We start from the raw sequence: 10,101 nt of genomic DNA on the forward strand, positions 1-10,101 counted from the left end.
GATCACAATGTGCATTTATAGATAGTGCATTTTGTTCATATGGGTAAAATTCCCATTGATTTAAATGGTTCCAAGTTTTCTGGCCTGCACAGAGACATTTTCTCTCAGATAGATCATTGTAACTTGATGGACAAAAATTACAGAGTAAGAAATATTGCTTCCTGCAGATAACAGGGAACTTACCAGAATTTTGGAGCCATGAAAGAACAAGCATGTTCTAGAGAAAGTTAATTCCTGCTTTATCGACACCAGAATATCATGACTCTGTCTGTAAATATAATTAACAGGTGTCTGGTGGAATTTGCAGAATAATCAATCAAAGCACAGTTTTGCCTCTTACCTTAAATTTTGCAGCCAGAAATGCTGACTTACAATTTTCAACTGATATACTTTTTCCCTATGTCATAGTTGTTGCAACAAAGGAAAAGTCTATTCTTTGTTGTAAGAATCTTATATAGTTGACTTTACAGCTCTGATTCAGTCTCCCTCTTTGACTAAGAAATCTGCCTTGTGGGTGGAAAAATAAATTCGTTTGCTGCTCTGATTTGTCCATCATCTGGGCTACCTGACAATTGCGTGTCATGACACGTTAGTATTTTGTTCCAAAAACTCAGTAAGGAGATGCATATGATAAGAATATAAATTCATCAGAGCTTGTTGCCATTCTTAACAATCCTGTATTCCAGATTAAAACTATTATTTTTATCTTAATTTTTCATTTTAGAACAATTATGCTTAGTCTAGACACGAGATTGCTTATGGGTTTCCAATTTCCAGGCAAATTAAGGATGTATATTTCTAGGTATTTAAACAGTCCAGGGAGATAACAGTTTCCAGAAAGATATGCCTGAAACTAAGTCTGTTTTCAATGCTCTGGTGTGGTGGTTTGACAACCTTAGCCCACTTCAGTGTGTACCTTGCCAAGTTCACTCAGCTGTACCTCATCTGCAACCTCTGAAAGTCACTCACTATATGCTCTGGGCCTTTTATATGTAGCAGCTGTTACCACATTTAAATTAAATATAACCACCATCTTTTCATCCCAGATTTGTTGTTTCATCTTCATATGTTGCCCCTCAATAGAAAAAGTAGACCTCTGAAACTAATTAATTATAGATAATGTTGTAAAACTGTTTAAATCTTTGTACATTTGTAAATTAATTTGAGGGTTGTGCTTTATCTTGACATTATTTTCAAAAGCATTTTCCCCTGCACTGAAGAGTAGAACTTAAGATATTTTAATATAATTTGGAGTATATCAAAATTTAAGGCAAGTTTAAAACCTGTATGAAAAATTGAAGTCAGTTCCTATCAATCACAGTTTTCAGTGGATAGTCCATAATTTTAGATGTAATTCTGTATAGTATACTCCAGATATGTCTCTAGCAGCAGCAAACTGTCTGAAAAAAAAAAGATTCAGGAAAAGCCTATTCTGGTACAGAAATTATCCTGATATCCACACAGCTGAGTACACCATATGCACAAATGGAATAATTTGCAATTCAGAGAAACCTGTTACTCTTCAAGCTCCTGCTCAAGTTTTTTTCTCCTGTACTAAGTTTTTATGATACTTTAAAAACATGAGTAGAAAATCTCCCTATTTACCTGCATCTTTAATGTTTTAGAAACTGAACCTTTTAATGCTAGCTATACCAAAATATAATGTTCTATGAGCTCAGGCATGAAAATCTCAGTTATTTTAAATGGAAAAAGAACCCCTTACAGTCACACTGCCATAAAACATTAGTGTAGCTTTTTTTCCTCTCAAAATAAATGTGTGCTTATTTACTTGTTTAGGGGGAGGGGGTGAGGAGGATGGTAAGAATTTCACAGAAATAAAGATTTTTTTCTTTGTAGGTAGACTATATGATTCCATTTTTAAGAAACAAAATATTCAGACGTTTATTTTATTAGAAAAGGTTAGATATATCCTGTGGTTTGCCTTTAGTTCATCATACTGAAATAGCTTTCTACTATAGAAGGCTGGATTGATAGTTGCCGAGATTTAGATCTCTCCCACATATTTCTCCTGCACCTTGGTGGACTGAATAATCACAGTTTTGATGAATCTGTTTTAAGGGTGTACATTCCAGTGCTTAACTGAGCAGTAAATGCAGCAGTCACTCACATAGTCTGTACAAAGGCCTTTCCCAAATAAGTTTCTAGTGTAGTCCATGGATCAAATACATAAATCTGAAGCATAAAAACAGTGAGATAGAGTGCCAATGCTTTTTACTTGTTTAAAACAAACTACATTAACCCACAGGCTGTACTGGAATATTATTGGTGTCCCTCAATTATAATAATTTGCTTTCTAAACTGAAAAGTTCTGATGACTAAAGAATGTAAAACAGATGGTAATAAACATGAGATGTGGGAATCTGCTGGTGTGACTTAAATGAGTCTGTCAATTCAGTTGGTCTTTAAATGCTATTGCTCAACTGATTTTTTAATTTTGAGCAAAAGCATTGAAGCTTGGGTTTCAAGAATCCTATCATGTAAAATTCTGATGTGGGTTCCTGTGGTTTGTGTTTTTCCATGACTGCTACTTTGAAGAAGTTATTTTTGCCAACACCAGTAGAAATTTGGGTATTTCTACTGAAAGGTGTGGATAGACTTATCAGGCTTCAGGCTTATGTATTCTCATAGTCGAAGTGACTCTGCAAAAGACCTGAACATTTAGAATAAATCTGAACCATTTTTTTTTTCCAAATAAAATGCCTCATGGACGCAGAGCCAGACAGTCTGTCTCTAATCCTAGGATTTCGGAATTATTGATTTCGTTGTGTCTTCCTATTACACAAAGCTCTCACGGCATTAAAATGGAAACATAAAAGGGAGTAAATTTGAGGTGAAATAAACTAAAGGAGAAAGGAAATGTTGAGGATGAATAATCCTTTTCTGTATGTGGTGGTTTGAAACTCCCAAGGATCCAATTTCTAAGTTCAAACCCCCCTCCCCAAATTTGCCCCTGTGAGAGGGTTTAGTGATGGCATGGGTTTGATCACCTCATGCGGAGAGTTTTCAGACAAAACACAACCATTCGTTATTGGGGGAAGGGGAAAATATTTACAAAGGTTTATTTACACACACACACATATATATATTTATATTGAATTAAATTCCTCTTTTCCTTCAATAAAAGTCCAAGAAGAAAAGAGAAAAGTCCTTCTGTCACTCCTCTGGCCACAGTTTCCTCATTTCAGTTTTCTATGGCACTGGTTAATGTCCTTAATTTTCCTAAGGCAGCAGATTTAAGTATGGCAGTCAAGATTTTTGTTCTCACTTTCTGGAAATTCCAACCCTGAGCCCAAGCCTTCGGGGGATCTCCTTGTAGATCTTCACTCCTCTTGGGTTAGAACATTGAAGTCAGCTTTCAGTTCAGTCTTACCAAAGCTCTTTTGCTCTGTCTCAGCTCGCCAGCATGATAGAAGCAGCAGTAGCAGAGGGCACGGGCACCTCCTCCGCATTCCATCCTGGCTCAGCTCTCAGGACAGCTCCGGGTTTTTCAGCTCCTTTCTCTCTCTCTCTCTCTAGCTGCTGCTGCATTTCGGGACTCCCTAAAGGTTTGGAAGTCCACCCCTCCTCTTCAGGAAGTCTCTGGGTTTTGGGAAAGTAATACAGTTTTACCCCAAACCAGCTCTGTTGAGTTTTCTCTGTTTTGTTGCCGGTTCTCCCTCCTGCAGGAACATCTCTGCGTCTTTCAGGCGGCTTCACGTTATATCGCTGCTCCTGGCTATCTTTTTGGCTTTCAACCATTGCTGTCTCTGTTCAGGGCTGCTCTGCTGCCGCTTTCAATGTCTTCTGTTGCTGCTGACAGTAAGGAAACTCTTCCAGCTCTTGATTACAGGACCCGGTCCAGCTTTGACACTATACCGGGTCTCCCGTAGCGTCAGCTGGGGCTGCGGGCCCTTGGCCCCCAGAGGGGCTCATCGACCCCCTGCTTCCTCGTGGCTCAAATCATGGCTATCTACCTTCTAAACAATCTTCACCACCTTCTCTTCCGTTTCTGTGGGTATGTAATTTCCATAGGGCACATGTGAACTTTTGATTGGTCCAGTATTATCAGTGGGGCAAAGCATTATTACCCCAAAGAAAAGGTTTTTCAAAGCACCACACTGTAATATTTTTGTCCCTATTAGACACCTAAATTCAGTGGGTATGTTACTGTTCACTGTGAAAAGGTTTCACCTCCCCTGCCAATGTGTTTCTGGAGTTCATAGGGTGTTCTAGATATTGCTTGTTTGTTATTTTTGGATAGAAAAGCTAAAACTTAGAGGGCTTTTCTAATTCCTTTAGATGTAATTCATTATCATTAGTCACTCCAAGTAGTTTAAACACAGCTTTCAGTGAGCTTCATGAAGTTTGTCTGTTTTAACCTTCTATATGTCTTCTGTATGTTCCAAAATAGTCTTCTGTGATCTAAACTGTATAAAAACATGAATACTCAGCAGCTGGTTTTTGTCCTGTCTCTCCATTTTTACCCTTATGTCTGCTTGGTTGTCCTGTGACCAATAGTGCAAAAAATGTTGGTATGAAGAGTATATATATGAAGAGGTTGTGGAGACACTTATGGAATGAAAAAAACAAAAACAACAGCAAACCAAACTAAGGCACTTTTATTTGTATTTCCAAAAACTGGGCAGCAAAGAGAAGTTGGAAGCCTGAAGACTGTAAAAAGCTTAGTGTTTGAAAATTAATATATAGTTAATTAAAAGTATTTTAACTTTAAAAGGGATGGATAGGAATAAAAGGAATTGGGTGGATGAGGATACTTTCAGGACTATTTATTTCCATTCATATATTCTGAAGTTAGTAATTATCCTGCACAGGAAGGACATTGACATTTTGAAGTGAGTAGTGAGTCAGGAGAACAGCTATGAGAATTTTCAGAGAAAAGAGGGAGCCTAATCCTAGAAGGTAATTAAATAACTTTTTATGATCTCTCAAAAAAAAAAAAAAAAAGGAAAAAATAAAAAAGGAGGGGAAAAAAGAAGAAAAAAAAAAGGATTTTTATCCTTTGGAAGCTTATCCTCAAGATTTTATTTCTGAATCCATTTTAAATCCTTAGAGACTCCACATAGACATACATACACAGACACACCCATACATGCACATAGAGATAAAGAGGTACACACATACACACAAAAGCACACACACAAAAGCACAAATACACACAGAGACATTTTTGCTCACTTACTCCTCTTACCCATCCTGATCAAATCCGAAACCTTCGGACTCCAGTGAAGTTGTTATTTTGATTTCAATAAATCACATGGAAGACCTCAGTGTAAAATGTTGTAAAGACTATAGAAAAAAAATTCCCTTGATCATTCCTTTCTACCTCATGTGTGTGTACTGATTTCCAGTCACTGATCAAATCATCTCTAATTGCTCGGTAATGTATGAACAGTCGATATTTTTCACACTGCTGACTCACTTGTTCCCAATTAATTTTGTCAGATGATTTCTTCCAACAAGACTCCTTATTTTCTCCACTTTCTATGTTATGGATATTAAATGTGACAAATGGAGCTGGAAAACTTTCTCTTATACAAGAATAGAGAGAAGTGTAATGTGTTTAAGATTTCATATTTGGGTTGGGGATGTGACAAGTGCTGTGAATTTGAAGATAGGATGCTGGTGAGTGGTTTTGACAATGTTGGAAAGAACTAAAACCTCTAAACATTTGGAAAAAAAACAAACAGCAGTGCTGTAAGATAAGTAATGCTGCTGTTCTCCCCAGAGATTTTTTCTTTTTTTGCCTTCTTGTTGTTGTTGTTCCTGGAACTAATAGTTAAACTTTTTTCCTCCCCCTTTCCCAACTCCCTTCAGTGTGTTTGATTATGTTGCAGCTATAAAATATAGCACATATTTGTGGAGTGCTTTCAAACAAGAAAAACAGCTTTTCCTGAAAGATTTGTCTTAGGTTACACCAGTTTAAGATTGGAGTCTGGATCTTCTAGTTACTGGCCATATCCTTATTGGTAAGGTCTAATGGAAGCAGTACCGTGAAACAGAGCCAATGGTGCAGGGAAACAAGTGTCCTGGCTGTGAACATATAGGTTTATTTTTGGCCTGCGGACTACTTGTCCTATTTGTCTTCAGTAACTATACCATCAAAGAATTTAAAATTCACAACCCTCCTCACACAAGAGAAAAGTTTCCACTAAGACCTCTAGCAAACCTGGACGACCTGATGGGCTGTCTGCTACCTGAGAGGAGCAGCTACGTCTAGCTCTTATTTATCTGTTAGAAAATCAATAGCCATCACTGGGCATCATCTAAAATACTGGTGAAAAAATATCATCACTTACCCTGCTTCAGAGCATAAACTGATTGCCAGGCAGAGATTAAGATGAAGGTCCTCCCCCTTCCCCACCTCCAATTATGTGGGACTGTGGAGGTTTGTGCAATGTGTTGTGCCTTTCTTTGCATTGATTCGTGTTTGCCATCATGGAGATTTAGATATCTTTTTCTCTATGAAAAATGTCTGGGATCATTTCCATGATTCTTATGCAGCATTCTATTAGAAGCTCTGACAGCTGGAGAAACCTTTCCAGTTTGATCCGATCAGTAATAACAGATAAACAGATTGAGGTTTTTAGGCATCTAGTTTGGGTAACAATACAAAATTGTCAAGAGACCCAAGTCAGCACAAACAGTCAGACCTCCCATCACACTGAAATATAACTCTATCTATCCTTCATTTACCACTAATGTAAAATCAGCCTTGGAAATAGTTCTGATAGTTCTAGGCAGCAGCAAAATATATTTTTTCTTGTATCAGAAATGTCTGGAAGGATATAGTGAATGGTGGAGACTCATTTACCAATTTGACCTAAATTCTGTTGACCAGCTTAGATGATATATTTCTAAGATTTAAGTGTTTTTCCATCTTGCCTTATAACAACAATAATAATAATAACAACAATACTTTCCAGAGCATTATTCCTGATGCTTTCACTTCTACAAGACAATTCCACACTTAGGGAAAAAAAAAAATCACTATTTCTTTCTCTAACTTTAAAAATAATTTTGCTGTTTGTTCACATTCAAAAGGAGCTCTAGAAACATTGCTCAACTGCTAATGTGCCAGAGAATGATTCACTAGGCTCTTTGTAAGAAAACTAAGAATTTCCAAAGCAGAGTGTTATCCAGTTTTACACTGCTGGGTTTTTTTCCCTTTCCTTTTGTATAAACAAAGTCTTTTTTTAAAATCCCAGTCTTATTGATGAACCAAGAGTATTAAGCAATGTGTTTCCTTGGGCCCCTTCTGAACCATGGCAATGGTTAGAACAGCTATTGATCAGGAGTAAAGAGGGTCAAAATCTTTTCTGTTGCAAAGAAGGTAAAAAATGTCCATGTCAGTAAACATTGAGCTTGGATTATCACTATTGCTTTGAGAAAACCTCACCTAATTTCACAAATATACACAATATTTTGCTCTGCAATTTTGGCTTAATTTATAACCCTGTTTACATTTGACAGTATTTAGGCAGACATAGCCAGAATGTGTAACAGTTAATGAGTCTGTTTTAAAAGCCTTTAACAACAACAGTAATAAAAATAATAATCCTTAACCTGGAATGTTATAATAAATTATATGTTATCATAAAGCTTAATATAGGGGTATTCTTGCAGAAGGTGAAACTTACTTTCTAAAAATTATGTCAGAATTGCCAAAGACATTATTAATACCTTTTCACTGCGTGTTGTCACTAGTGCTTTAACTTGAAAAACCTCTGGCATTGAAGGTATCTTCAACCCACTAAGTGGTGATTTCCCAAGAAAGAATAATTTTTAAAAGATAAAATATTTTTGTACAATTCTTGAAGGAGCCAGCTATTAACATGAATTTGCTCTTCCAGAGAACAGCTCACTTTTTTTTATTTTATTTGAGGGCACTAAGTTTATTTCTCTGCTTGGTAAGGAATATCACATCTCCTTATTTTGATAAATTTAAAATTATCAGTGTTCCTGACACACATATTTACCCATTCTAGTGAGAGAAATTTGGGTTGTGTTCCCAGTCTAAGTATATTCATGGCTAATGCACATCCATGCCAGCAAAGTTTGGCTTAAAAAACTCTTCTCCTCATCTAGTTAACCTCCAGTGTATTTATAGGCTGCAGTCATAGCATCCCTCAGCCCGGATAGATCTTTTTTCAAGCGTATATCTTTTCCCTAAGGACTCTAAAAATATCTCATGAAACATCTTCTGGTTTCGACTTCTTTCTTGAACTGTGGTGTCCAGAGTTATTTTCAGAAAAATCTGCCATGGATCTTGTTCAGTGTCCCTAATCTGTCCTGAGAAGTACTTCTAGTTTTGTATGGCAAAATCACTTTTTGATTTAAGTCATTAGTATATCCAAAGCCTTGGTAAAGCTGAAGTTAACAATGTTTCTTCTAATTTTCCCCTTTTTGTCTGTGTTCGTGGTCCTTACTGCCTAATGATTCCTACATTAATCTTCTATTACCTTCATTAACAGTGTTTCATGTGGTCCCACATCAATTGCTCTAAACCTTGAGTGATTAAATCTGCCCAGATCCTTTTGTCTAGAAAATCATGTCAGCCACCTTGCTTCAGGAGAGGCAGAAAGTTGGTTATTCTTAAGCAAACTAAAGTCCATTACCTTTTCTTACCTCAATGTTACTGTTTTCTATTCTGCCTAATTTGATATCTTTATATATGATATTTTTATACATGTGTACTTTTTACTGTCATTATCTTTACTAACTTTCCTCCAGACTTAATGCCATCTTTTCTTTTCCTCCTAAATTGAAACCAATTGTTGAATGTGATGGTTTCAGTCTAGGCCTTCCTGGAAACCAGCTTGTAACCAGGAAGGAACTAGCAAAGTGACCAAGGAAGTATTCCATGCTATTCCTTTACGTAACCTGGGGTATAAATAAGGGGTAGATAAGAGAGCTCGCGCTCTTCCTTTCCGGCGAGGTTGGAGAACGGTGGTCCCTGTCTTGGTCTGGCTTATCTGGAGCTGAGGCCTACAGTGACTGCTGTTATCGCCCACACGTGAGGGGACAGTGCTGGGCCGTGTCCAGCCGTCCCGCTTTTCTCAAGGGAAGTGGTGAGCTTTTGCCAATTCTTCATTTTGCTGGTTACCAGGTTTTTAGATCGTGTAGAGCTGTTTTGTTTTTGTCCCTCTTTTCGTCCTATCTGTCCTTTTTCCCTTCTCCCTTCCCCTTTTTCCTTCGGGAAGCTACTTGGGGTTTCTGGGGTTATAGATATATATAATACTCTCACAGTATATATCTATTTTATATGTAAAATATATATGTTTTGCTAGAACTTTGACTGCTTGGTTGTTTTTTTTTTCTTCCCTCTCTGGGAAGCAGACCCTGTTGTCAAGTTTCGGAGACTTGGCAGGAAGCCAGCTCCAAACTTGCACACTTATCCAGGTTTTATCTGTACTTAAATTATCTATTCCTTCTGAATAACAGTTTTATATTTGTAGTTTCAATTTTATTGATTTTTTTCTAGTCTACGTGAAGAACTTACTGTAAATTTTAAAATACACTTTGAAAAGGTTCTAGCTTTACTTCACTTTTTGAAATTCTTATTTTATTGCATTTCTTGACCTTAAATGATCGATTCAATTTCCAAAGAGTTTCTTATATTACTTTTGTAAACCTTTGGTTAATTCTGAAAATCTACTTGAAATACTTGTGAAATTAGTTCAGAGTTTCTTCAGACATGTTCTTTTACCCTTTATTATAACAAGACTGTAGACATTGTTACATCTTTCACTTGAAAAGCTCTCAAGTCTTTCAAAACTCTCTGCTATTTTTCAGAATAATCACTATATATGTTCTAATTATAAACCATTTTCTGTGACTTTGCACAATAGACATTGCAGACTGGTAACACAGGGACTTAATACAAAGTGTAGAGTAAGTTTTTTTATTTTTACAACTTTATATTTTAAGTCTCATAACGGCTGAGTTTGGTTTTTTGATGTGTTTTTTTTGCTTTTTAACAAATTCTATGAAGTTTTTATAACACTAGGTCCTAAAAAGACCCTTTTAAGTCAATGGCATAACAACTGTAGACTTTTTATTGGTAAACGTTTATCAGTATGT

This window comes from Neopelma chrysocephalum, unplaced genomic scaffold (assembly GCF_003984885.1).
Source record: "Neopelma chrysocephalum unplaced genomic scaffold, ASM398488v2 Primary Assembly neopelma1_96502, whole genome shotgun sequence".
Taxonomy (NCBI): Eukaryota; Metazoa; Chordata; class Aves; order Passeriformes; family Pipridae; genus Neopelma; species Neopelma chrysocephalum.